The sequence below is a fragment of the Felis catus genome, chromosome F2, assembly GCF_018350175.1.
Source record: "Felis catus isolate Fca126 chromosome F2, F.catus_Fca126_mat1.0, whole genome shotgun sequence".
Taxonomy (NCBI): domain Eukaryota; kingdom Metazoa; phylum Chordata; class Mammalia; order Carnivora; family Felidae; genus Felis; species Felis catus.
The window spans coordinates 28,885,852-28,912,946 of record NC_058385.1 but is presented as its reverse complement, the minus strand read 5'-3'; the positions used below and the strand labels follow the sequence as shown (position 1 = coordinate 28,912,946).

The 27,095-nt window shown below is 41.5% G+C and overlaps 2 long non-coding RNA genes across 4 annotated transcripts in view; one reads left to right on the top strand and one right to left on the bottom strand.

Annotated features, from left to right (window-relative positions):
• Positions 1–26,803, top strand: part of LOC102900800 — a 207,721-nt gene extending 180,918 nt beyond the window's left edge. For 2 of the 3 annotated variants that reach the window (XR_006592765.1, XR_006592762.1), the window contains 2 exons: positions 17,398–17,465; positions 26,173–26,803. This is a non-coding gene — a long non-coding RNA (uncharacterized LOC102900800). The remainder of the gene's footprint in view (positions 1–17,397; positions 17,466–26,172) is intronic. The other variant, XR_006592766.1, reaches the window with a different exon arrangement.
• Positions 5,360–5,980, bottom strand: LOC109496061. The gene is made up of 2 exons (XR_002151871.3): positions 5,759–5,980; positions 5,360–5,595 (listed from the first exon to the last, which is right to left on the bottom strand). It is a non-coding gene; the product is annotated as an uncharacterized LOC109496061 (long non-coding RNA).
• Positions 26,804–27,095: the final 292 nt, after the last annotated feature.

The following is a 27,095-nucleotide window of genomic DNA, read 5'->3' as shown; positions in this document are numbered from 1 at the left end:
AACATTTGGGTGGAAAGTCCAAGATGACCAAAGCTAATAAGGAATTTGGGGTACCGATATGCAAATAAAGACGAGAGGTACCACATCGGAGTACCTATAGCATAACTAAGTGAAGGAGGAGCTGAAAGAAATCTAAATATAATCTGAAGACTTCTGGGTTCCAAGAGAAAGGAGTATTTTTATAAGGAAGTAGAAAATTGCAGTAGGTGTAGGAAAATAGAAAATGAAAAAAATCTGTAATTGAAAAAGGGAAGTTTTGGGGAAAAGGAAATCATAGAAGTAAGAATAGAAATTTTTATATGCCCATATTTAAAGTATACTTTTCAGAAATTGAATTGCCCAGTCAAGTGTCTTAAGGTTTATTGGACAGGCTGTACATACATAAAATGATCCTATATACAAAGATTTGGCATTTAATCAACATGCAGTCTCCCTTTTTCATACCCTTTATCTGATTCCCATGACGTCCTTTACCCCTACTTACAACAGCCAGGATCCCCAGAAGGAATCCTGTAATTCTGTGACAAGTTGCTGTGTAATGTTGGTTTTTGATGCCGGGTTGGTTCGTTCTCTCTCTCTCTCTCTCTTCTCCAGTATTTTGCTTTATTTCATCGCTACCCAGAGTTTATTTTACAGAACGTAAATTAGGATCTGTCTGAGATCACACAGTGAATACATGACAGACCAGGATTCAACCCCAACACCTATTGCTGCTGCTGCTGCTGCTGCTTCTTCTGCTTCCTCTGTTTCTCCTCCTCCTCCTACTCCTCCTCCTCCTCCTCCTCTTCCTCCTTCTTCTTCTTCCTTTCATCACAGAATCTGCGTAATATTGCCACAATATGCCCTACCTGTCACCATGGGGCTAATTTACATGCTTAACCTACTTGGGGTCCAAATACGTGGTTGGGTGCAGATCCACCTTGTACAAGGCAGTTTGGGGGCTCCAGTCACACCATAGTTTTTCTGAGTGTCTCCTCTTGCTCAAGCTGTGCTGTGTCAGTTTACTTGGTCATGCGCAGTGGCCTGGATTAGGTCCACCTCCTCTGAGCACCCACAGGACCCACAGGGTCCTGTACAGAGTTGTCTTGCACTCATTATTTTATGCTGTGGTATATTAATTAATGTAATGTATTTGATATTTATATATATGGCATCCTTATGTCCTGCTTCCCTTACTTGGGGCAGAAATGATGTCATTCCACATGGGGTCCCATCTTCCCTGATTACTAGGCTGGGCTTCCTCACTCTGTCAGGCCCTTCCCCTGCCACGAACCCGAGTGCCACAGATGCACATGTGCGTTCGGAGGGGTAGCCCTGGTTACTCTCGCCTCACTGCTAAGGCCCAAACTGAGGCTGGATGGCCCCTCACACTGATGCTGATTGCTCGATGGCTCCAGGGATGCCTCTACATCACTGCTGCCGCCATCGTCATCACTGAAGCCAGAGGCCTGATGTGACTGATGCAGTATGACAGGTGGGGAGAGAATGCCGGGGCTGAGCCTCCTGCTCGGTCCCACCTCTCGTGCTAAGCAAGGCAACGTGTCCTTGACGTGGGCGGGTGGGATACTACTTCCCTTAGGGTCTCACTCAGCCAAGTTGGCTAGGGATCCTGGCATTCCAGCATTTTCAGTGCAGCTGTTAGGGGGCACATGGGGCGGGGGGACATAGGTTCCGTGGACAGCTGCGGAACCAAACCCCCAGCCCTTTTCTAATCCCAAATCTTGGGTGCTGACGCCACACACTACTCCTCGCAGGGGCTTCCTGCCAGACGCATTTTCCCCATCAAACAAAATTTAAGAAATCTGAAGTAAAAAGGAAAGGGGTCAAGCTCTTGGTCCCAGTTCTGTTCTGTTCTTTTCTTTTCTTTTCTTTTCTTTTCTTTTCTTTTCTTTCCTTTTTTTTAAAACTTATTTATTTTCTAATTTACATCCAAGTTAGTATATGGTGCTATAATGATTTCAGGAGTAGATCCCAGTGATTCATCCCCTACATATAACACCCAATGCTCATCCCAACAAGTGTCCTCCCTTATGCCCCTTACCCATTTAGCCCATTCCCCCACCCACAACCCCTCCAGCAACCCTCAGTTTGTTCTCTGTATTTAAGAGCCAGTGTTCCCCAGCTAAAATGTCTGGGAGATGACTCCACCCGTCTGCACCATGAGTTCGCTGAAGGCTCCCCCTCACATGGGTCTCCCCAGTCCTGCCACAGTACACGGACGACCCGGAGTAAACCCAGGAGCATTTACCAAATCAGCAGCATTTCCCTTCTTGTTCCACTAGCTTTTCTAAATCTGTTTTTTAAAGTCCATTATTTCGTTTTTGAGTCAACATCTATTGGCCATATTGCGGGTGGGGGGAGAAAAAGCTATAGTATAAAGCTTCAGGTCACTGAAGATGCTGGGATTGAGATAAGTGGCCAGCCTGTGGCCCTGGGGTGCCTGGGATCCCAAAAGCATTCTGGGAAGGCGTTAGAATGAGTAACCAGGAAACAAATTGCTGTTTAAAATTGTAGTAAACTGAAATTAAATGGAATATTATATGTTCCCAATATGGCCTAAAATGACATGAAAATGGAGAAGCATATGAGGATATTAATCCACTAGGAACAGAGAAGTGTAATTTGTAATTGTATTATAGAATGGAGGGAGAGCACTTAACTCAGTTGCTTGATGATTCCTTTTAACTTCTGTCTCCTCCTGCTGCTCCTCCTCCTCCTGCCACTCCTCCTCCTCTTCCTCCTGCTGCTCCTCCTCCTCCTGCTGCTGCTCTTCCTCCTCGTCCTCCTCCTCCTGTGGCTCCTCCTCCTCCTCTTCCTCCTGCCGCTCCTCCTCTTCCTCTTCCTGTCGGGCTCTTGCAGAGCAGGTCAAAGAGCCTGTTAATTTGTACTCTGTTTCAGGCCTTCAGTGGGTTAATATTGTTGCCTTGTATCTCGGTACAGCCCAGAGTAGTGTCAAGTTATATTATTCCTTCCAGATCGTGTTTTTGTTTTTGCTTAAAGATTCTGAGAAAGCACCAAAATACCTAAGCCCTGAAGTAACAGGTGTACGATGGAAAGCAGACTGTAGAACAATGCGGTACCATTGCTATCAACACCCCCTGGGCAGGCCCTCCTTCATCTTCCCTCTTCTCCAGAGTTCCTGAGGGTGCCACGTACACCCACATGGGAGCACCTTATCTGCCCCAAAGGCCTGGAGGAGGAGGCTCCGGCTGGACAGAGCACAATTATGTGTCTGACATGGTTTAATAACTAGGAGGCAATGTACCGTTACAAGTCAAGATGTAGATTAAATACTGAGCGACATGGGCACGCAGAGAAAGAAGGAAGCCCTGTGGGCTGGAGGGGTCAGGGAATGTCTCAAAGGACAGAGAAATAAGTGGAGGCCTGAAGGGATGGGGAACGTTTAAATGGTTGGCATGAATTATGTGAGAGAAGATGTGGGGGTGAGAATCAAACAGCCCATCAATAATTATCTAATGTGGCCTCATTTTGGAGAAGACATACACTCTAGGGAATGCACTGAGTGCCCTGAAGACGGCAAGCTAGCCAGGTTGTTAGATATTAAAGGCTCATAGGAGAAATGGTTAGAAAGGTACATTAAGGCCAGTTTGCTGAGGGCCTTGAATGCCAAGTAAAAAAAGGTTTGGAGGGGCGCCTGGGTGGCTTGGTCGGTTAAGTGTCCGACTTCGGCTCAGGTCATGATCTCACGGTCCGTGAGTTTGAGCCCCGCATCAGGCTCTGTGCTGACAGCTCAGAGCCTGGAGCCTGTTTCAGATTCTGTGTCTCCCTCTCTCTCTGCCCCTCCCCTGTTCATGCTGTCTCTGTCTCAAAAATAAATAAACATTAAAAAAAAAAAAGGTTTGGAATTTATCCTGTAGGCTAGGGTGTTCTACCCACACTGGGATGTCCCACCATGGGTTATAAGCGAATGGAGGTAGTGGCCTACTTTGGGGAGTTGTGGGTACCTAGACATCCCAGTGTCCATACGCATTTATCCCTGTCTCCATGCAAATATCATAGTCTATGTTTGCCATGACTTGGAAACGTTTGGCTCTCACTGCCCTAAAGACAATGCATCACTGAAGATATTTGGGCACTTGGTGTGATATTTTGAGTTATAATTTTATTTTCCTCCCCAAATGGACTATAAACTTCTCCAAAACAAGAACTTTCTTATCTTTCTTCTGCTGTTCCCACTTTGCTGCGTGGGGAGCAAATGCTCAAGAAACACTTGTGATTATTTGACTAATTGATATTATGGCTTTAAAAAACTAAACATTGCAAATCACCTACTGGGGATGACTACTATGCTTGCTTCCAGGAAGGCCTAGAAAGCATACAATTCCAAACAAGAGTAGCTCTAAGTGGTGGGTCAGAAAAATAAGCTTCAAAAGAATGTAAAAACATTTATGCTGGCAGTCATGTTCAGAAGAACTGTGAAGAAAGAAAATACCGGACAGTCTCAAGAGTTGAATAATATAGAAGAATAATTCTCTGAGTTAGGACTGGGGCTTTTGCTCTTTGAGAATCAAGACTGACTAATTCGTATGTTAGAAACCTCCTGATCATAATTCTAGTATATTCTATGTAGCAGTCATCAGGCTAACAAAAATTTCCCCCTTTATTAATGTTTTTTTATTCTCAGGTGGGGGTGGATTGTGAAGTCCCATTTAAAGGTGAAGGGATGTGACTAGGCTGTAGTCCTTCAAAATGTTACATAAAACTACCATACCACCCAGTAATTCCATTGCTAGGTAGCTACCCAAACAAAATTAAAACATACGTCCACACAAAAATATATGAATATTCATAGCAGCATTATGTATAATAGCCAAAAAGTGGAAACAACCCAAATTTCCATAAATTGGCAAATGGATAAGTAAGACATGGTACATTCATACAATGGAATATTACTTAGCAGTAGAAAGGATCGAGGTGCTGATAGGCTACAACTTGAAACCATGCTAGCGAACCACCTCATTCATAAGAGACCACATTTTGTATGACTCCATTTCTGTGAAATGTGTAGGGTAGTCAGATTAAAGACAGCAGGTTGCCTAGGGCTGAGGGGTGTGAGGGAAATGCGGAGTGAATGGTAATGGGTAAGGACTTTCTTTTTGAGATGATGAAAATGTTCCAAGATTAGATTATGGTAACAGGAGTGCCTGGGTGGCTTAGTGGGTTGAGTCTCTGACTCTTGATTTCAGCTCAGGTCGTGGTGCCAGGGTGGTGGGATCGAGCCCCCCCACCCCCTTCGGACTCTGAGTGTGAAGCCTGCTTACGACTCTCTCTCCCTCTCTCCCTCTGCCCATCTCCTCTGCTCGCATGCGCTCTCTCGCATAAAATAAAAGAAATGAAGTAAAATAATTAAATTTAATTTGGAAAAAGATTATGGTGACAGTTACACAGCTGTGTGTATTCAAAGGCATGGGAAGAACGCTGAGACGGTGCTACAAATGAAAGGCTCCAATCACAGTGAAGGAAGAGCTGTTCTGCTCGGCAGGCAGCGCCTTTCACCTGACGACTGGTTTGTGTCCCCGTATATTTCTCCAGAAGAGCATCATGGTTTGGCGGGTGGAAGACAGTACAGCTAACCTTAAGGAGGAGGCGGAGGAGGATCAGGTTGGTGTGGGAAAAAAGGGAGGTTAATAGAGCAGATTGGTGCTCGTGAGGGCACGAAAGGGGTCTGGCAACAAATTGAAGCCCGCTCTTCTCTCCCCTCCGTGGGTCCCGGTGGTCTGCTCAGCAGCCGACCTACCGACCAGCTCTTCGCGGCGTGGACGGCTGCTGCACTGCCACCCTCTCTCCTTTAAAGGCAGACGCCAACCGCTTCCGTGTGGTAAGCGAGTCCAGTTTTCTTGGTCGGATTTAGGAGCAAAGATCTGCTCCTGAGCAGTAGAGGGCACTGTTAGCACGTAAAGTCTGGGGTGAAGGGCACAGGAAGCCTGAAGTAGTCGAGCTGGTCTGCAGGGCATTAGAATCTAACGCTCTGAGACTAAAACAACGTACTTTAGATTTTAGAACACAACTGCCACATTCTTGAAATAATGATTCGGCAACCATGCCACGGTATTAAAATAAAACCAAACTGCAGCAGCACTGTTAATTCCTAGAAGGATGTTTATTGAGACAGTCTGGACATTTTTTTTTTCATCCAGTAAATGAATGCCTACTGTGCAGAGTCCTTTGACACAGCCTAAAACTATAAATCCAAAGAGACACCCGAGGGCTGCCCTTGTCAGATTGAGAAAATGAAGCCCGTTTCATCCATATCTACATTCGTCACTTGAGCTCGGAATCCTATTGGATTCTATTCAAGATGCAAGTATTGTCAGGAAACATCTGATAGAAAAGGAGGGAAAATTGTTGGTTTTCATCTTTTCCCTGCCAGCTCAACGGTGTGCAAACATAATAGCCAAATTTATTTAGTGCCTACCGTATGCCAGGCATTGTTCTCAGTGCTTTACAACCTCAATATAAAAGATGTGGTCTGTGGGCCAGCATCTCCAGCACCACTGGGAGCTTGTTAGACAAGCAGAACCGCAGGGGGCACCCCAGAATCTGCACTTTAAAGAGATTTGTATGCACATTAAAGTTTCAGAGGCACATGTATTGTCTTACTCAATATCCATAACCATCCTGTGACAGAGGTATTATTATGATCTCCAGTTTAAAGTGGGAAACCAAGGCAAAGAGAAGTTAAAGAACTTGCCCTGTACAAAGTTGTGACTTTTAACGCAGGCAAAATAGCTTCCATGCTCGTGCTTTTATTCAAATTGCTTAACATTTTTTTCTTCTTTATCTTCTCCCTTCCTATGCATAAAATGGACATCATAGACACGTCTACCTTATTATCATATTTGTTAAGTAGTCACTGTTTATAAATGTATCTGAGACCCTTAAGGCAAAAGTACTTTTTATGGGTTAGTTACACAAAGTAAACTCTAAGCACTCTTTTCTTAGGGGTGCTTTTTTACTACAAGTACATTTTATCATAAATCTGTTTTTATGTCTGCCTCACATACCTGTAACACACCAGGCACACTCCTACCCCAGGGCCTTTGCACTTCCCCCACATATCTGCACACCTACCTCTCTCACCTCCTTCAAACCTTTGTTTAAATAGTACATTCTCTAGAAGACTTCTTTGATTACGCTATTCGAAATTACAACTGTCCTGTCTAAGAAAATAATTCAGAAAGGAAAGCAGCTTTCCTAAAACTGAAGCAAAAGAGAAGACCGTTATTTTAGACAGAGGGTTGTAAGTGAGCAAGGGTGGAGTGAGAGAGGGGGAGAGAGAATCCCATGAGGGGCAGAGGGTGGGAGGGAGAGAGAGAGAGAGAGAGAGAGAGAGAGAGAGAGAGAAAGAAAGAAAGAAAGAAAGAAAGAAAGAAACAAGGCTCACCCAAAGCTCAGGAACCGTGAGATCATGACCTGAGCCAAAGTCAGATGCCTAACCTGACTCAGCCACCCAGGCACCCCAAAAGAGAAGGTCCAGGAAGAATAAGCTTAACTACCATGCCACCATCAGGTTGCCTCTCATTTCTGAGTGGGTCATGAGGAAATGGAGAGCAGCAACCCATAGTGCCCACTGTGGTTGTCAAGGGCAGACCCGGCCAGCCAAGAAGAAGCTCTCCTACTGTGATGTGGCCCAAGTCAATACCTCAATGAGAGAAGAAGACATACCTTAGACTAGACCTACCATGATGTTTTCAGTGCTGCCAACAAAAGCTGTGTCAGTTAAATGGACTCCAGCTCATTGGGTTTAAATATAGTATAGTTTTCTGTGACCCAAGAAAAAAATTACAACTGTGCTGTGCCCCTCAACACACTCACACACACACACGCACACACACACCCCTACCTTATTCCTCTTCTCTGCTTTGTTCTTCTCAGTAGCATGTTTTACAATTCGATAAACAGGATATTTTTTTAATTTGTTTCATGTTTCTTTTTTTTCCCATTCGAATATAAATTCCCCTGAGGGCAGGGATTTTTGCTCATTTTGTTCACTGTGCATGCCTCCCTACCCCTTCTCTTAGAAAATTGCCTGGCATCATGTAAGTGTTTTGTATTTGTTGAATGAATGAACAAGTGAAGGGTTCCTACTTGCAAATTTCTTAAGATGTTGGGCCACATTTTAATCAGTTTTATATCTCAAAATCCTAGCTGTGTAATTGGCAAAATAAATGTTTATCGAAAGGGGGTTGTTGTATTGACAGCATATTTATAGAAGTTTAAACAGCATATTTTAAAAGTTTATGTCAACAGAATCCTTTTTTTTTTTCTGTTGTTCAGAAAATATCAGGTAAAAAATCTGGCTATTATACCACAAATCATAAGAACAGCTCACTTAGCTGTAATAAAGGATAATTTTTTTAAAAAAGGATAATTATATGTTATGTATTTGACATCTACAGTGTTGAGAATTTCATACTTGATAGGCAATTTTTATTTGATATGTGAAAATTTTAGTAGCTTTTGAGGATATCACTTTTTACTTAATGCTATTGAGTTACTTTAAAACTTTCTCTGTGTGTCAAAGTTGTAAAAACTGTTATTTGGTATAGTAGTTGCTAAGGTAACCATCTTAATGAGCAATTAATCATGTGAAATCAATGGAACTTATCCATGTGCAAAATTTCAACTCCAGTGGTTCAGAAAAAGACACATCATTATTTTCATGTTTTAAAATGAAATTCAAATTTTAGTCATATGGAGGGGTCAAAGATGCCACGTCATATTTCTTAATAAAATGTGTGATTTGCATTTTAGGTGTTACTAGCATTTGCTAGTATAAAATACTCTTTACGAGTGTCAAACCAATAAAGAGAGAGGCATCAAAGTCTGTCAGATAAAGATAAAACGATCCATCCTGTGATTGATAAAACTGAATCGAGGATGATAGCTTGAATCTTTGGTCACAATCCAGTCTGTTCCAAGCCTAGATCATGGGATGACTTAACCTGGGAGAGATTCTGAAAACCCACTCAGAATCACTCCTTTCAGTGCATATGCTTGAGCTCCACTACTGGGGAGAGAAGAGTGGGCCTTTTAGAAGGCAAGCTATGCCTGAAGTTACTATATTTACCAGATGGAAATGGGAAAATGGACCCAAACACAACCATTCTTCAGCCCCCTGGAAGAATTAAAAATGGAGCGATGCTAAGTCAGGTCTTCATATTCACAAATAAAGAAGCCTCTCACATCATCTGGGGAGAATCTAGTGGAGGACAAAGAGATGGCAGGTGCTCTCTCCCCATTACATTAAAAAAAAAATAAAATTATTTTTAAAATATTTATTTATTTTTGAGAGAGAGAGATAGAGAGAGAGAGACAGAGTGCCAGCAGGGGAGGAGCAGAGAGAGACGGAGACACAGAATCTGAAGCAGGCTCCAGGCTCCGAGCTGTCAGCACAGAGCCCAATACGGAGCTCAAATCCACAAACTGCGAGATCATGGCCTGAGCTGAACTCGGGTGCTCAAACGACTCAGCCCCCCAGGTGCCACCTAGGTAAACCTATTAAAGTAGAATGCATGTGGGGTGCCTGGGTGGCTCAGTCGGTTAAGCGGCTGACTTTGGCTCGGGTCATGATGTCATGGTTCCTGGGTTTGAGCCCCTCATCAGGCTTCACACTGATAGTGTGGAGCCTGCTTGAGATTCTCTCTCATTCTCTCTCTCTCTCTCTCTCTCTCTCTCTCTCTTTCTCTCTCTCTGCCCCTACCCCACTTTCTCTCAAAAATAAACTTTAAAACAAGAGTCTGTTTCTTGTTTTGCCTCTCATTAAATAAATAAAAAATAACCTAGAATGTATATTAGCATACCATATATGCAGAAAAATGCAAAAATCATGAGTTCAATAAATTTTACAAAATAAACACACTTATGTAACTAGCACCCTGATTTTAAAAAGAGAAGGACACCATCCTTTATCCTAAAAGTCCTTCCTGTGCCAACTGATCCACAAGCAGCTTAATTGCATGATGAAACACAGTTTAAAACTCCTTAAGGGGCTATAACAAAATCTAGCATACCAATAACATAAACTCAGAACAACCAGGAACCAATCAAAAATTATTCATGAAAAGAAGCAGGAAGAGGGGGGTTAAGATGGTGAAGGAGTAGGGTGACCCTAAGCATGCCTCCTCCCTAAAACACAACTAGATAAATACCAAATCATTGTGAACACCCAAGAATCCCGCTCTGAGGACTGAGAGAACAAAGCTGCATGTCTACGAGCAGAAAAAAAGACCAGCTCGTGGAAGGTAGGAGCTGCAGAGAACTGATTGGGGGAGGAAAGAGCCGTGGGTGCTGCAGAGGGGAGACAGCCCTGATTGCAGAGAGAGGAATGAGAGAGAGAGTTTAAAAAAAAAGAGTGAAAACACGTGTAGAGGATTGCACAAGAAAACTCTTCCCCCAAACTATTGAGTGGGAAAAGGAGAGGTTTAAATACTGCAAGTTTTTTGTATAAACAGCAGAACAGAGTTTGAAGTTTCAGAGGTCAGCACCATAGCCAGGGTGGTGCCTGGCATCATTAGCAGTACACCAGTGGGGAAGGAGGGCAGAGACCTGGGAGTAGGCAGTGTGGTCCGAGGATCCCCAAGGTCACAGGGGAAGAAGCAGTTCCCCGGCTTGGAGTGCATTTGGTAGGGGTGATACCTCTTTGGGGGCAAAAGAACCGGTGGGCAATGTTACACTGCTGTATTCACCAGCGCAGGAACAAAGATGCCGGCTGAGGGCAGCAAACCCTGGCACCAGCTTTGTGCTGCAATGTCCTATAAACGCCCAACTGCCACGCAGTTGGGCGACTGCTTTCTGGGACAAACTGGCATCAGCCACAGCACAGCCAGACCCTCCCCAAGAGGACCAGCCTGGGTCTGAGCCCTGAAGGACCTCTGAGGCTTGGAGTTTTAAAACTCAGCCACCCCTGAGAGAAAACACAGGAGTGCTGTGCCGCCTGCCAGGTGGACAGCTTGGACACAGATAGGGTGAAGGCAAGGATCTGACAGAAGCCAGGGACACAGGAGGGGTGATGGTTTGCTTGTCTGTGAGGGCTTCCTAAGGAGTGGTGGGTGTGAGCTCCCTGCTGCAGAAACGAGAGAGCGGGAGGAAGCCATTCTCCCCCTGCCCATCACCTCTGAGTTCAGTGAGCAAAACAGTGCCAACAAGTGGAACTCTGGCCTCCTGCACCCTACAGGTGCATCTCCATTAGGGCAAGTAGGTCTGAGAACCAGAGCAACAGGCTCCTCCCCCAGAAGACCAGCACAAACTCCTGGTGTGTACCAAGTCTATTGATCACATAGTGCTGCAAAGCTTCAGCTCCAGGGGAAACACGATCTAGCTTCCTTTGGGTTTGTTTGTTTGTTTTTGATATAGATACAGACTACAGAAAAAGCAATTTTTTTTAATATTATTATTTTATTTATTGTTTCCGGATCAAGCTCCTCCGTTTTTTTCAAGCTCCTTTTAAAAAGCAGACCAAACACACTTAGGATCTAGCTTCCTTTTTTTTTTTTTTACTTCCAAAGTGACAAGACGGAGGAATTTACCCCAAAAGAAAGAACAGGAAGAAGTGATGGCCAGGAATTTAATCAATACAGATATAAGTAAGATGTCTGAATTAGAATTTAAATAAAAAATTCCAAGGATACTAGCTGGACTTGAAAAAAGCATAGAAAACACTATAAAATCCCTTACTGCAGAGATAAAAGAACTAAAAATAGCCCCAAATTAAAAATGCTATCACTGAAATGCAAACCTGAATGGATGCCATGACAGCATGGGTGGCCAAAACAGAGGAACAAATCAGTGGTATAGAAGATAAAATTATGGGAAATAATGAAGCTGAAAAGAAGAGGGAAAGAAAGGTATTGGGTCACGAATGTAGACTTAGGGAATTTAGCCACTCCTTAAAGTGTAATAACATTCATATCATAGAAGTCCCAGAAGATGAAAAGAGAGAAAAAGGGGCAGAAGATTTATTTGAGCAAATTATAGCTGAAAATTTTCCTAATCTGGGGAAGGACACAGACATCAAAATCTAGGAAGCACAGAGAACTCCCATTAAATTCAACAAAAACTGACAATTACCAAGACAAATCATAATCAAATTCACAAAATACACAAAGAAGAAATCCTGAAAGCAGCAAGGGAAAAAAGTCCTTAACCTCCAAGGGAAGACAGAGCAGGTTTGCAGCAGATCTGTCTACAGAAACTTGGCAGGCCAGAAGGGAGTGGCATGATATACTCAATGTGCTGAATGGGAAAAATATGCAACTAAGAATACTTTACCCAGAAAGGCTGTCATTCAGAATAGAAGGAGAGATAAAGAGTTTCCCAGGCAAGTAAAAACTAAAGGAGTTTGTGACTACTAAACCAGCCCTGCAAGAGATATTAAAGGGGACTCTTTGAGTGTGTGTATGGGTGAGGGTGGGGGGAGACCAAAAGCAGCAAAGACTAGAAAGGAACAGAGAACATCACTGGAAACACCAACTTCACAGGTAACACAAGGGCACTAAATTTATATCTTTCAGTAATCACTCTGAATGTAAATGGACTGAATGCTCCAATCAAGACACAGGGTATCAAAACAGATTAAAAACAACAACAACAACAACAACAAGACTCATCTATATGCTGCATACAAGAGACTCATTTTAGACCTAAAGACACCTGCAGATTGAAAGTGAGGGGATGGAGAACCATCTCTCATGCCAATAGATGTCAAAAGAAAGCCAGAGTAGCCACACTTATATCAGACAAACTAGATTTTAAACCAAAGACTGTAACAAGAGATGAAGAAGGGCATTACATTATAATTAAGGGGTCTATCCAACAAGATCTAACAGTCATCAATATTTGTGACACCAACTTGAAAGCACCCAAACATATAAATCAACTAATCACAAACATAGAAATTCACTGATAATAATATAATAAAAGTAGGTGACTTATAGCACTTACATCCCATTTACAACAATGAACAGATCATCTAAGCAAAAAATCGACAAGGAAACAATGGCTTTGAATGACATACTGGACCAGATGTACTTAACATATATATTGATAATATTTCATCCTAAAGCGGCAAAACACACATTCTTTTTGAGTGAATATGGAATGTTTTCCAGAATAGATCACCTACTGGGTCACAAATATGTCTGTTGATAAACTAATTTCTCTCCCTCTCATTCAATATTTTCTTTCAACTACTTTCCTGCTCTTTTTTTTCCAGCTATGCCTCTTGGTGTTTTTTTCTCTTCCACTCTGGCTTTTCATTTCCTGTGTTGTTGTTGTTTTTTTTTTTCTCTTTTCCCTTTCACCTCTGGTCCCTTTCCACATACTTTCTGTATATTATTTTCATTTCTCCACTTACAATTAATTTTTTGTACCAGTTTTATTGAGATATAATTCACGCACCATACATTTCACCCATTTAGCATGAACAATTCAATGGTTTTTACTATATTCATGAAATTGGACAACTTCAGTCAATTTTAGAATATTTCCATCATCCCCAAAAGAAATCCTTAACCCTTTAGCTATATCGTTTGCCAGACCTCCCATTTCTCCCAGCCCTATGCAAATCCTAATCCACTAATTGTTTCTACAGATTTGCTTATAGCAGGCATTTCATATAAAGGGAATCATATAATATGTGGTCTTTTGTGACTGGCTTCTTTTACTTAGCAATTAGCATAATGTTCTCAAGGTTCATGCAAATAGTAGTATGTATCAGATCTTCATTTCTTTTTCTGGCCAAATAATACTCCATTATTTGGATATACCACATTTTGTGTATCCATTTATCAGTTAATGGATATTTGAATTGTTTCCTGTCTTGCTATTACAAATAATGCTGCTATGAATATTCACATACAAGCTTTTGTGTGGACACATATTTTCATTTCTCTAGGAATCGAATTACTGGCTCATATGATAACTCTATGTTAAACTTCTTTTAAGTTTAGGGTCAGATAGGATAAGATAGGAATTGCCAAACTGTTTTGCAAGTGCCTTTACCACTTTATATTCCCACCAGCAGTGTATAAAGATTGTGATTTCTCCATATCCTCACTGAGGATTATTATCTGTCTTTTTGATCATGGACATCCCAGTGGGTATTAAATGGTAATTTGTTGTGGTTTTGATATGTATTTTCCTGATGTCTAATGACATCAAGCACATTTTCATGTGCTTATCTGCCATTTTTTATATCTTCTTTGGAGAAAAATTCAGATATTTTGCCCATTTTTAAAATTGGGGTGTTTTTTTGTTGTCAGGTTATAAAAAGTTTTAAAAGTATATATATTCTAGATACAAGTTCCTTTTCAGATATATAATTTGCAAAAACCTCCCATTTTGTGCATTGTCGTTTCACTTTCTTCATTAGTGTCCTTTGAAGCACAAGAGTTTTTAATTTTGAAGAAGCCCTGTTTATTTTTTCTTTTGTCGCTTATACTTTTGGTGTCGTACCTAATAACCCATTGCCAAATTCAAGGTCATGAAGATTTATTCTTATGTTTTCTTCTAAGAAGGTTATAGTTTTGGGGGACCCGGGTGGCTCGGTCAGTTGAGCATCCGGCTTTGGCTCAGGTCATGATCTCACGATTCATGAGTTCCAGCCCTGTGTCAGGCTCTGTGCTGACAGCTTGGAGCCTGGAGCCTGCTTTGGATTCTGTGTCTCCCTCTCTCTCTGCCCCAACCCACTCGCACTCTGTCTCTGTCTCTCTCAAAAATAAACATTAAAAAAAATTAAGAAAAGAAAGGTTATAGTTTCAGCTCTTATATTGAGCTCTTTGATCCCTTTTAAGTTAAATTTATATATGGTATGAGGTAGATATTTAGCTTCATTCTTTCACATTTGGATATCTTCTTGTCTGAACCCCACTTGTTGAAAAGACTATCCTTTGCCCATTTAATAGTCTTAGCACACTTGTCAAAAAATCAACTAACCATAGATTCATGGGCTTATCTCTGGACTCTCAACTGTATTCCTTTGAATTATATGTCTATTCCTATGTCAGTATCACACAGTCTTGATTACTACAACTTTATTAAGTTTTGCAGTTAGAAAGTGTGGGTCCTCCGACTTTGTTCTTCTTTTTCAGGATTGTTTTATAATTCATTTTTTTTTCTGAAACACTCCTTTCTTTATACCAGGAAATATATGAGGGGGGCAAGACAGGATTGGTCAGCCTGGAGAAAGATACATTTAGAGGAGAATTAACAATGTATGATGGAGGTTGTGATAGGACAGTTAAAGATACTTATAAAAACATAATAGGGAGACTTAGCCAAATCTGGGAATTATGAAAGATGGACTGAAGAGACAAATTCAGATGAGAACTGGTCAGGAAGAGGAGATAACCAAAAAAGGAGATGATATGCTACATGCCAAGCCATTTCAAGGAATAGCTTTTGTGAATCCCGGGACTGAGGTACAAAGGTAGGAAGAGAACAAAGTTCAGAAAACCTTTAGTAGAGAATGCAAGAGTTGAGTGGTAACAGTTGAGTCTAGAGAAGGAGGCAAGATGGGGCCTTCTTTTATCTCAAGGTCAATGAGCCATTGTGAGCATTGAAAGAATGATGGGAGCCTTGTGGACATGATCGGTTTACATGTGAAAGGACCACTGTCTGTATGGAGGAAAATGGATAGAAGAGAGCAACACAAAGAAAGGAAAGCCTGTTAGGGTGCTTTTGAAGTGAAAGATGATGTGACACAGGCTGTGGGGGTGGCGGTGGAAGTAGGAGCTTGAGGAGTGGAAAAGAAAGGAGAAGGGTGTGACAGAGTCTACAGAACTCTGTGGTTCCTCAGATGTGAAGGATAAAGGAGAGACGGGAATCAAAAGTGGTTCCTAATTTGTCAAATTATCGAGTTTGTGCATACCTTGAGTATGGTATAGATATTGAATAAAGGTGAACCCCAATTAAAAAAAAATAAAATGGGAAAGTGAAATGTTTCCTTTCCTCAAAAATCCCCAACAAACAAAGTTAAGTTGCCTGTCATTTGTGTGGTCTCCAAGTATTGGGGTTTTGCATTTTTTACGACTACTGTGAGTGATCCTTATTTTCAAAAAAAGCAGGTGCAACCAAGTGGGAGGTTGTGACTGCAGGAGCTCTGGGGCCCCCAGATGGTGTGCCCCACAATGGACAGAACAACTTCTCTACAACTACTCTCACCTCCTCCCTGGATTACCAGGACAGCCCTCCAAGGGGTCTTCTAGCTCCAGCCTTGTCTTTCCCAATGATCCCCTCTATCATTGCAGTGCAACCAGAATGATTTTCCAAACAGGTACATCTCAGCTTGTTGCCTCCTTTGCATAAAGTCCTTTTCAGTGACTTTCCATTGCTGTTAGGACAAAGTTCAGACCTTTGACATAATTTTTATATTTCTGCACAATCTGGCTCCCATCTGCCTATTTGCACTCTTTCCACTTCCTCCCTTACACTCTATGTTGTAGCCACGCTGGATTGTCCTCAGTTCCTTCAACATTCTGTGCTCTCTATCTCACCTCTCAGCTCTCTTTTACATCGTCTTTCTTTGCCTGTTACTACGCCTACTTATCTTTCAGGTTTTGCCTTAAGCATCGCTTTCTCTGGAAAACCTCCCTCCACTCCCATTTCAGATCAGGGCTAGGGATCTTCTTTTGTGCTGAGGACTTCTATGCCTCATGTTAATCGACTTGATAGGACCCAGCTCTCTTTTGGTCTGGCTTGGTCCAGGAATAGATGGTAGACTTTCCTAAAGAGTGAACGGACTGTGTTCCCTTCAAGTAGCTCTACAAGAATATAGGTTTTCTCAACCGTTGAGTGAGAATGAGCTGGCACCTGCTGCATAGCTAGCTACTGGTAAGTATCTGCTCTACAGTGACTTGATTTTGCCAAGAGATGATGAGCCTGAATATAGGCTTTTGTGAAGGTTGAGGACATGAGTAGGTCTCACCAGAAGGCTCACCCATTTCCACTGGACAAAAGAACAGACAGTCAATCCTCAGAGCTCTACTTCATATTTATAGCCTGGGCAATTTTTAATGCAGTTGTATCCAAACCTTATTGTCAACAACAAGAAAATGTTTTTTAGTAAACCATTCATACAATACCCTGCACTGAGTAGTGCTACTTCCTGGCGTTTTTCTTCCCACAGACTCCCTGGAAAATGGACTCCAAGGTAGATAAACAAGGAAAGCTATTACATGAAGTTGTTACTTATAAACCAGTTAAAAGTGAAACAACTATTTATGGCAAGCAATAAAAATTGAGAAAGCTGAAAGCAAACTGAGCTCTAATGTTCCTTTCTGGTAATAATTACCCAGCAGGTCAGTTATCTACTTGGGTTATTCATACTTCAAGATAGTATTTGTAACGGAAGAACACCTGTCTTTCTCTTCTCTTTAGAAGACAAGCATGCATCCAGTTTCTCCAAAACTTGTCATCAGTCAATACACAACTGGCTTAAAAAATAAGTAAGTAGAATGGGGCACCTAACTGGCTCAGTCAGTTGAGCCTCTGACTCTTAATTTCAGCTCAGGTCTTGATCCCAGGGTTGTGGGGTCTAGCCCTGTGTCAGGCTCCATGTTGGGTATGGAGCCTGCTTGGGATTCTGTCTCTCTTGCTCGTTCTCTCTCTCTCTCTCTATCCCCCCCCCCCGTCCCTTTCCCCCACTCACACTTTCTCTTTACATAAAATTTTGGGGTGCTTTGGTGGCTCAGTTGGTTGAGTGTCTGACTCTTGGTTTTGGCTCAGGTCATGATCTCATGGTTCGTGAGTTCGAGCCCCATATTGGGCTCTGTGCTGACAGTGCACAAGCCTGCTTGGGATTCTCTCTCTCTCTCTCTCTCTCTCTCTGTCCCTTTCTTTCCCCCTCCCCCACCCCATGTCTCTCTCACTCTCAAAATAAATAAATAAACTTTAAAATGAAATTTAAAAAAAAAAGGAAGTAGGAGAAAGGGAAGGAGGGATAAAACACATCTCTTCCATAACTCACTGGAAAGTCATAGGACCTCCTCAAGAAGCTCTCCCCTTTGATCCCCAAAATCGTGGTACTGGTGCAGTTCCAATTCTGTATAATCACCAACTAATGGTGCTCTAACCGAAGCACATGCTGTTTAGCCTAAGCCAGATTCCCAAACCTAAAGTCAAAAGGTGAGGCAAAAATAATTCAACCCTCAAATAATCCAATAATATCTGTTTCCCAGGTGATGGTAAATGGTATAGAAATATTCATGATAGAACATCCATATTTAAAAGATCTCATTGCTCCCTTGTGGTTATACACACACACACACACACACACACACACACACACACACACACGCACTCTCTTTGAGGGTCAAAAATCTGGACTGGGCTAGGCAGAGGCCTAGAAAGGACGAATAGATCCTAGAAGAATAACTCACCACTAGGGTAGAAAGAGAAAGGACTAGTGGGCTGGTTTCTGTACTATGGTCTATAGGGGAAAGGAACTATTATTGGTCTGGATTTGGAACAAACTGGTGACAAACTTGAGCCCTAAGGAACAAAATTATTTAAGTGCATCTGAAGACTGATTTCAGTGTGGAGAATCTTTAACAAAGGTTGTGATGGAAGGGAGGGACTGTAATGTGCAAAACAGTTAGCAGAAATAGCATCAGCAGTGACCTGAGCTGGACAGGAGTCTGAGCCACAAGAGTCTGAGTTACATCCCTGAGGCTGGCCGGGTTTTAGTGGGCAGCTACTCCAACTCAGGCTTAAAAAGTAGCTACAAAGGCACAATGATTCACGGGCAATGAGCTTTAGGGGCAGGCATTGTGATGTGGCCCCATTCAAGAGTACTTGTCCGAGTTCCAACTCCACAAGTAGGCAAACAGCTTCCAGGACACTTGTGGAACAAGTTAGAGTGAATTAGCTGGGTATTTCTATATGTACCATGAAGAGATAAACTGGTAAAAGGCTGAACTCAAATTTTTCACATCTTGGCACACATTAAATAACACATTTAGATAAACTGAAGATGCTACTTATTGCCAGAGATGACCATCTTGGGAGCTCAGGCTGATTTAGATTCTGCTCGATTTCCCTGAGGGCAGAGGAATTCAATATTGAGGTAACCATTTGAGTCACACTACTTAGAAAATTCTTGCTTAATGCACCCAGTAAATTATCTGTGGGGTGACAACTATAAAACATCAGGGACATTCAGTGAGGCCTAGATCCTAAAACTTGTTTAAACCTGTCTTCAGGGGCTCTTGGGTGGCTCAGTCGGTTGAGCATTTGACTCTTGAGTTTGGCTCAGATCATGATCCCACGGTCATGGGATTGAGCTCCACATCAGTCTGTGTGCTAAGTGTGGAGCTTGCTTAAGATTCTCTCTCTGCCCTTCTGACCCTCCCCCTCACTCACACACATATTCTCACTCTCTTTCTCTCAAAAAACAAAAACAAACACACACAAAAAAACCTGTCTTCAGATACTCTACTTACCCTGGAGATTATCATGTTTTCTTAAATAATGGGCAAAACATTTTTTACTCAAAAAATTTTTAAATATTTATTGATTTTTCAAGAGAGAGAGAGAGAGACTGTGAGCAGGGGAGGGGCAGAGAGAGAGGGAGACACAGAATCTGAAGCAGGCTTCAGGCTCTGAGCTGTCAGCAGAGAGCCTGACGTGAAGCTCTAACTCACAGACTGCAAGATCATGACCTGAGCCAAAGTCAGACGCTCAACCGACTGAGCCTCCCAGGCTCCCAATGGACAAAAAATTTTAACAGTGCAGCATCAGCCATGTCTCCATATCTCAAGAGCTTTCTAAAGTGGAACCATGGCTAATGATTAGAATGTGAGAGGGTCCCTTCTCCTTAAAACTTGTCCTTTAGGCCATTCTAAATATTTTTATTTATTTTTGAGAGAGAGTGAGCACAAGTGGTGGAGGGACAGAGAGAGAGGGGGGCAGATAATCTGAAACAGACTCTGCGGTGACAGCAGAGGGTCCAACGCGGGGCTCAAATTCACGAGCCTTGAGCTGTGGGATCATAACCTGAGCTAAAGTCAACTGTTCAGCCCGCTGAGCCACCCAGGTGCCTGTCCTTAAGACCATTCTAAATAGTTAGACACAGAACCTAACAGATGAAAAGGAACACCCACCAGAAGAACAATGAGCCCATTAAGTATCTGAGTGATAGCCTTCACTTTAACCAGCTTTTCTTCGGTCCCCAAGATAAGAAAAGAGGGTTTCAAACACCTATCCTTTAAGAGAATCCTCCTGTGATTTTGCAGCTAAATTAGGAGGGGAGTCATTGTGGTAATAAACGGGTAAAAGCAGTTGGTTTAGAAGTGGTGCCAATAATTCAGCTGCATACTTTTCTACTTCCTTCCCCTGTGCCGCCTCCTTTCAGAGTCTCCAAAAAGGTTCACCACCATTTGCTTCCTGAGCAAGTGCTTCCTGAGCAGGGTCAAAATCCAGGCCATTAGCTGAGCATTCCCTCCCCCACGCTACCACCGCCTTCTGTCTTGTGGCTTAACACTGACAATTTGCCTAAAATCCAACTGGAGTCTATGGGTTTTAAGGCAAGCAATTTTTAAATATAAATATCAGATAGTGTAACATGTCAAAAACACTTTTTAAGCAAATCAAATATGTCATCTTCACTGTGGAATTTATGGTTCTGGAGAGACTTAACCCTTCAGCTTAGTCTCATCAGAGGAAATTCTTTGGAGAGAGTCTTATTAACTGTACCAGGGGACTTGTTTTCATAGGAGGCCAAGGGAGCAGGTGTCTGAGCAGCTGGGGGAAGGAGGTTTCTTGTTCACAGTGTGAACCCTCCATGGTTCATACTCCTCCAGGCCTGGGTTCTGGCCGAATGGTATAAAGATGAATCATCAAAAGGAATATAGGAAAAATAAAGAAGAAATGGTAGGGAGGGGAAAGAAATTAAATACCTAAAACCAATAATATCTAAAGTGGGACCTAAAAGAGACGAAAAAGACAATAGATTAGATGGTTAGACTTAACATTTCCAAATTCAGATTTAAGAATTAAAAAATGAGGGGCGCCTGGGTGGCGCAGTCGGTTAAGCGTCTGACTTCAGCCAGGTCACGATCTCGCGGTCCGTGAGTTCAAGCCCCGCGTCAGGCTCTGGGCTGATGGCTCAGAGCCTGGAGCCTGTTTCCGATTCTGTGTCTCCCTCTCTCTCTGCCCCTCCCCCGTTCATGCTCTGTCTCTCTCTGTCCCAAAAATAAATAAACGTTGAAAAAAAAATTAAAAAAAAAAGAATTAAAAAATGAAATATTTTGGAAGGAAATATTCTAATATCTAATAAAGTTTAAGCTAGTCATATCTTTTGACCAAGAAATATACTTATCCTTCAGTAATTCACATAAGTATATAGAGATAAATATACAAGGATATCCAAAGTATTACTTTTTTTTTAAAGACTTTATTTCTAAGTAATCTCTACACCAACATGGGCTCAAGCTTACAACCCTAAGATAAAGTCTCATGCTCTACCAACTGAGCCAGCCAGACACCCTCAAAGTATTACATTTAAAAATTAAAAATTAGACACAACCTAAATTCCTATAAGATTGATTGGGCACCAATGAAGTCCCCTTATAACATCTTCATCTATGCCTGAGATCCACCCCCCCCCCTCACATTTTTAAGCACTTTGCTCCTGCTATTGTCTTCTCATACATCATTCATATTTTCTTCTCAGTTGGACCATTCCCATTATTGTAAAACATGATGTCATTGTCATTTAAACAACAAACAAGGGGCACCTGGGTGGCTCAGTCAATTAAATGTCTGATTTTGGCTCAGGTCATGATCTCATGGTTCCTGGGCCCGGGCCCCATGTTGGGCTCTCTGCTGACAGCTCAGAGCCCTGGAGCCTGCTTCAGATTCTGCCTTCCTCTCTCTCTGCCCCTCCTCCACTCACACTCTATCTCTGTCTCTATCTCTCTCTCAAAAATAAACATTAAAAAAAAGTAAATAAACAACAAACAAAAAACCAGAACTCTTCCTCACCTTAGTCCTTTTCCATTTGCTCCATCTTTCTCCTTAAACCTGAAAGTGTTTTCTCTCCCACATGTTTCTATTTGCCCACCTTTCCTTTCCTGTGTAACATCCAACTCAAGTTTCTATCCCCATCACTCTCTGAAGGTCAAGTTCTCCACTGACCTCCCATCTTTCCAAATCTTATAACAATTCTTAGTCCTCATCTTAACTTATCAAAGGAGTTTGACTGGCAGACCTTGATGAGACACATTCCTGTGATTTCTAACAACCCCTCCTTCTTCACCACTTTCCTGTTCTTTTTCTCTTCTCAATGTTGGAAGCCCTTATGTTAGGGCTCTTATCTAAGCTCTCTCTTCTTCTGTACTTGTATTCTCTTCCAAAATAAACTCACCCTGTCCCATGGCTTTAAATAACATCCATATGTTGATGACTTCTAAATATGTATCTCCAAACCCAATAATCCTCTTATCTCCCCTGGGAAAACTCAACCACCTACTTAAAATTTGTAGTTGGATGTCTGATAGGTCATTCAATCTCAACATATCCAAATCAGAGTTCTTCATTTTCTCCCCTTTTCTCTCTCAAAACCTGAGCTCCCCTAGGCTCTCTCACTTCAGCCAATGTCATCCCCAGTCATCCAAATGTTAAAGATGACACCTGCCAAAAGCCTAGATTCATTATTGATTTCTTTCTCCCTTACTGTCTGTCACCCTTCCTCCATTCAATCCATCAGAAGAACCCATGAGTTCAACACTTACTATTAAGCCTGAATCTGACCACTCCTCATTATATTCCTGGAACCTCAGTGAGTTAGAGCTTTTCTCAGGAATAGATTCCCATCTGGCCACCCTGCTTTTGTTCTTGCTTCCCTATAGTCCAGTCCACTAGCTACTCAGCAGTCAGAGTGATCTTGTAACATCCTAGATAAGTTCATATTACATCCCTGCTTAAAACCTTTTAGGACTTTCTGTTGCACCTAGAATAAATTGTAAACCTCTTACCATGGTGCCTAGTGACCTCTCATACCAGCCACCATTCCCCCTCCTAGCTCCATTCCAACCCCACATGTTGTCTGTGTTCCTCAAACAAGCCAAGTTTGCTCCCATCCCTGGCACTTAGCACCAGCTCTGGCCTCTACCTGGAATGTTCTTCCCCAGATCACCATACGATCTGATCTTCTTATTACTTGGTTATCTGCTCCAGTTCAAATTCTTGAGATTCTCTTGTGACCAAAGAAGAATAAAACTTCTCCCATTATCTCTGCACTCTCACTAGGTTTTATTTACCTTGTAGAACTTACCATTTATTTATTTATTTATTTGTTTGCTTTCTTTATTCCCCTTCTACTAATGTATATTGAGGTTGAGACATCATCTTTTTTTTATTTTACCATAGCATTTTTATTTTTTTAATTTTTTTATATTTTTTTATTTTTTTTCAACACAATACTTAATTTTATTTTTTTTTATTTTGCATCCAAATTAGTTAGCATATAGTGAAACAATGATTTCAGGAGTAGATTTCTTAATGCCCCTTACCCATTTAGCCCATCCCCCCTCCCACACCCCCTCCAGTGACCCTCTGTTCTCCATATTTATGAGTCTCTTATGCTTTGTCCCCCTCCCTGTTTTTATATTATTTTTGTTTCCCTTCCCTTATGTTCATCTGTTTTGTCTCTTAAAGTCCTCATATGAGTGAAGTCATATGATTTTTGTCTTTCTCTGACTGGCTAATTTCATTAGCATAATACCCTCCAGTTCCATCCACGTAGTTGCAAATGGCAAGATTTCATTCTTTTTGATTGCCGAGTAATACTCCATTGTGTGTGTGTGTGTGTGTGTGTGTGTGTGTGTGTGTGTGTGTGTGTATACACCACATCTTCTTTATCCATTTATCCATCGATGGACATTTGGGCTCTTTCCATACTTTGGCTATTGTCGATAGTGCTGCTATAAACATGGGGGTGCATGTGTCCCTTCGAAACAGCACACCTGTATCCCTTGGATAAATACCTAGTAGTGCAATCGCTGGGTCATAGGGTAGTTCTATTTTTAGTTTTTTGAGGAACCTCCATACTTTTTTCCAGAGTGGCTGCACCAGCTTGCATTCCCCCAGAGACATCATCTTTTTCATTGCGGTCTCTCTAGCACCTAGAACAAAGCCTGCTACATAATAGGTGTTAGTTTGTTTGTTTGTTTTAAGTTTATTTACGTATTTTCAGAGAGACAGAGTGAGCTGAGTGGGAGAGGGGCAGAGAGAGAGAATCCCAAGCAGCCTGCACTGTCAGTGCGAACTGTGAGATCGTGACCTGAAACGAAATCAAGAGTTGGTTGTTTACCTGACTGAGCCACCCAGGCATCCTGGTGTTAGTATTTTTTTTTAAGTTTTATTTATTTGTTTGTTTGTTTGTTTGTTTGTTTAGTGCAGCAAAGAGAAAGAGGGAGACAGACAAAACCAAACAGGCTCTGCACTGACAGCTCAGAAGCCAGTGTAGGGCTTGAACTCATGAACTTCAAGATCATGACCTGAGCTGAAACTGAAAGTTGGATGCTCAACCAACAGAGTCACCCAGGTGCCCTGGTGTTCATATTTTTTTGAATGAATGAATGAATGCTGGAAAATTTTTCACATTTTATATTGAACTGAAAGAAAAAGCAAACTTCAAATTGATATGTACAGTCAAGTCCTAGTAATATTAATACTAATAAGTATCTTAGTATATATTTGTATGATATATAAAATTTGAATGAATCCATGAGAAAAATTTCAAGATGTATACTTTTATTGGGGCACCTGGCTGGCTCAGTTGTTAAAGCATGTGATTCTTGATCTTGGGATTGTAAGTTCGAGCCCCACGTTGGGTGTAGAGATTACCTAAAAAATAAAATCTTAAAAAAAATGTGAATTTTTATTGAGATATAATTGACATATAACATTGTGTAAGTTTAAGTATATAATTTGTTGATTTGATACATTTATATATTGCAATATGATCACCACCACTGTAGTGTTAGCTGACACCTCTATCACATTGCATAAATATCAGTTCTTTTTTTGTGATGAGAACACTTAAGGTCTAGTCTCTTAGCAACTTTGAAGTATATAACACAGTGTATTGATTATCATCACTATGCTGTGCATGAGATCTCCAGAACTTACTCATCTTCTAATTGCAAGTCTGTACCCTTTGGCCAACATCTCCCCATTCCTCTACCTACCCCACAAGCCCTGGTAACCACCACTCTGCTCTCTGTTTCTACAAGTTCACCTTTTTTTTTTAGATTCCACATATAAGTAATATCAGAATATTTGCCTTTCTCTGGTTGACTTATCTTACCTAACATAATGCCCTCAAGGTCATGTTGTCCCAAATAGCAGGATTTCCTTATTTCTCATGGCTGAATAACATGATGCATGTGTGTGTGTGTATACATATGTATATATATATATATATATATATATATATATATATATATATACACATATATATATAGTGGTATATGATACATATATGTAATACAATGTTATGTATATGTGTATATATGTATAAACATTATATATCATTATATATATGTATAAGCATTATATATATATGTATAAACATTATATATATATAAACATATATATAAACACATATATATGCATTCTTTACCCATTCATTCATCCATTGATGGACATTTAGGTTGTTAGCTTTTTTTAATATCTTGGCTATTGTGCATACTGCTACAATAAACACAGAAGTTCAGTCATCTTTTCAATATCCTGTTTTCATTTTCCATGATATCTTAACTGAAAAAAGAGAAAGACTTTAAATGGTGTATAAAGTCAAGTACCATTTCTCTTACTATTAACATCAATAAAGTATCTTTACGTATATACATATACATATAACCAGATCTAGAGAAATATACATCAATTATTAACAATGATTATCCCTGCTGATGGGATTTGGGGAAGTTTGCTTTCTACATTATCTATTTCAACACAGTTTTAATTTTTTACACTAACCATGAACTTGAATCTCAAAAATATATACATTAAAAATAAAATCAAATAAACTAGGGATATTTAGAGTGGTAAAGATGCTGAAAGTCAATTAGGTAAAAGATTAAAACAGACATTAAGAGATATAAAATTATGATGAAATTAAAATGTGTGGGTAAAATGTTAAACTCACAGGTGGAGACAGTAAGAACAAAGAAGAGGAGGACTATGCCAGGTAACAGCTCTTCTGAGGGCAGAGGGGGAGCCTCTGAAAAACCCAGGCTTGCTCAAGCCTTTTGCAGAAGGGGCAAGGCCCAGAGCGCTGTGCCTCTCTAACATAACCCACGTCAGAAGGTACGGGCCCCTCTCGACTTTGAGGGTGAGAAAAAGGCTCCTGGCTCATAGTTCCACAATTCCAATTTCATGCACATTTGGATAGGCAGAGGGCCCGACAGCAGCCTGTTTCCAGTACACTTTGCCCCTGCCATATGCCAAGGACCATGTGAGTCTCATTCCTTTCTGTGTCCAAAGTCCTTAATCCAGGGCCTGGCACATTATGAATCAATGGGAAGTGCTTGCTGCTTCTTTTGTAAGCTGTGGAGCCTGGATAGTGGCTGAGAGAGAAGGGGCTACACCAACCACGAGAGCTCAGCCTCTGCAGCCTGTGCAACTCACCTGGGGAGCCTTGGAAGCCCTACCCGCAGAAATTCTGACTAAACTGATCTTGGATGGTGTCTAGGCATCAGCATTTGCTTTTCTTTTGTTTTTAAAAAATTTTTTTTTTAATTTTTTTTTTCAACGTTTATTTATTTTTGGGACAGAGAGAGACAGAGCATGAACGGGGGAGGGGCAGAGAGAGAGGGAGACACAGAATCGGAAACAGGCTCCAGGCTCTGAGCCATCAGCCCAGAGCCTGACGCGGGGCTCGAACTCACAGACCGCGAGATCATGACCTGGCTGAAGTCGGACGCTTAACCGACTGCGCCACCCAGGCGCCCCTGTTTTTAAAAATTTTTAATGTTTATTTCTGAGAAAGAGAGAGGGGCAGAGGAGGGGCGGAGAGAGGGAAACAGAAGATCTGAAGCCGGCTCTGCGCTGACAGCAGACTCTGATGTGGG